The sequence below is a fragment of the Vigna unguiculata genome, unplaced genomic scaffold, assembly GCF_037176805.1.
Source record: "Vigna unguiculata cultivar grain cowpea cultivar isolate G323 ecotype 2 unplaced genomic scaffold, ASM3717680v1 ptg000047l, whole genome shotgun sequence".
Taxonomy (NCBI): Eukaryota; Viridiplantae; Streptophyta; class Magnoliopsida; order Fabales; family Fabaceae; genus Vigna; species Vigna unguiculata.
The window spans coordinates 77,501-80,000 of NW_028196688.1; positions in this window are offsets into that span (position 1 = coordinate 77,501).

Sequence of the window (2,500 nt, forward strand, 5' to 3'; positions counted from 1 at the left end):
TCCCTCGTTTCCAACAGGCCCAAAGGTCGTCTTCTTCGCAGATCCACGAAGAGCTCATCACGATTTGCCACATTCCATTTCCCACGGGTTGTCAACAACACTTTCTCACACTTCCCGCAATCGAGTACGTGCATGACATGCCAAAGCACATCTTATTTGCCTTCCATCGCACTCAAGACGACGGGTTGTGGAAGAACGATATTGTTCACAACAAGTTCAAGGACAACGTCTCAATCAAGGGACACAACCGAATTATGTTGACTGGGTCGCTAAAGTAAACCCGAGTTCATATAATGCACCGCATCCAAAAGAACTAGCCACAACACGTGCATCACTGAGATGTTTCACTAGATGGAACACGTGCGTGACATTAGGATCCTCCAACACCTCTTCGTGATGGAAAGATAGAATTCGAAGCAACCACAGAAGTACCGTCTAGTGGGTAGGCAACACAGGGACTGATCAACCAATATCACCCAAGGCAACGGGTGAAAATGGAAGAGATGCATGCTTGACCGTTCGATACGCAAGGCATGGAGCCAGCCAGCAAGTGCATCTCGATTACAACTCACACACCCTCACGTTCGCAAGACACCACACCACAAGACGGTCCACCCCCCACCTACCATGGGCAAGCAAGCAAATGGAAACATCAAGTGACGCAGGGTCAAGCATCGCTAGGCATGAAAATAACTTTCCACAATATCCGAGGGACTAGCTGCCGAGCTAACCAACGATCAGTGACGACCGTGTGTTGGTATTAATAAAGCTCAACAACTATGAAGAGGCTAGTTGTGCCATGATAAACATGCTAACGCACGCACCACGTGAGGGGGGAGGCCTCATCAAGCTCCCTTTAAAACCTGCCAGTGTGGAGCTGGCCGGCTCAAGGAGCACTCCCCCCCTATAAGAGGTTAATATGCAAAAGGCAAAATTGTACAAGTAGATACACTTTTTTTGAGCAGACATAAGTCCATATCTCGGGCTATACTTCGAATTTTGATGCGATTTTTTGCAGTAATTCGTAGAATAATGGTATCTCCTTGCTCACCAAATTTCATAATTTTTCTCGAAGGGGAACTATTTTTTTTATTTTTTTTACTTACCGGGTATGTGTAAAATCGGGAAAAATAGAAAAGCACATGTAGACTTCGAATTTCGACCTCATTTTTTCCAGTCCACCACTAAACAATATCAGGAACCTCCCCACAAAATTTCATTCAGTTTGGCCAAGGTCTTAAATTTGACAAATTTTGGCACCAACCTATCTAGTCGCGGTGCACCGACCAACTTGGCCAAGTGCAAAATGCATCCAATTCAAAACTTTTGTGCACCAACACTTTTACAGTACTCATTTGGGGGCATTTGGAGGCCTTTCCAACCCTCACATCTCAAAAACCACGAATTTCATTTTTTCACAAAACTCCCCACCAAGCCATTTAGCTATGCCGCGGTGCACCGCCAACCTTGGCCATGTGCAAAACCCTCCGAACTCAAAACTTTCGTGCACCAAGAATTTCATGGTATTCATTTGGGGACATTTGGAGGCCATTCCAACCCTCACACCTCAAAAACCACGAATTTCATTTTTTCACAAAACTCCACACAAGCCATCTAGCTATGCCGCGGTGCACCGACCAACTTGGCCATGTGCAAAACCCTCCGAACTCAAAACTTTCGTGCACCAAGAATTTCATGGTATTCATTTGGGGACATTTGGAGGCCATTCCAACCCTCACATCTCAAAAACCACGAATTTCATTTTTTCACAAAACTCCACACAAGCCATCTAGCTATGCCGCGGTGCACCGACCAACTTGGCCATGTGCAAAACCCTCCGAACTCAAAACTTTCGTGCACCAAGAATTTCATGGTATTCATTTGGGGACATTTGGAGGCCATTCCAACCCTCACATCTCAAAAACCACGAATTTCATTTTTTCACAAAACTCCACACAAGCCATCTAGCTATGCCGCGGTGCACCGACCAACTTGGCCATGTGCAAAACCCTCCGAACTCAAAACTTTCGTGCACCAAGAATTTCATGGTATTCATTTGGGGACATTTGGAGGCCATTCCAACCCTCACATCTCAAAAACCACGAATTTCATTTTTTCACAAAACTCCACACAAGCCATCTAGCTATGCCGCGGTGCACCGACCAACTTGGCCATGTGCAAAACCCTCCGAACTCAAAACTTTCGTGCACCAAGAATTTCATGGTATTCATTTGGGGACATTTGGAGGCCATTCCAACCCTCACATCTCAAAAACCACGAATTTCATTTTTTCACAAAACTCCACACAAGCCATCTAGCTATGCCGCGGTGCACCGACCAACTTGGCCATGTGCAAAACCCTCCGAACTCAAAACTTTCGTGCACCAAGAATTTCATGGTATTCATTTGGGGACATTTGGAGGCCATTCCAACCCTCACACCTCAAAAACCACGAATTTCATTTTTTCACAAAACTCCACACAAGCCATCTAGCTATGCC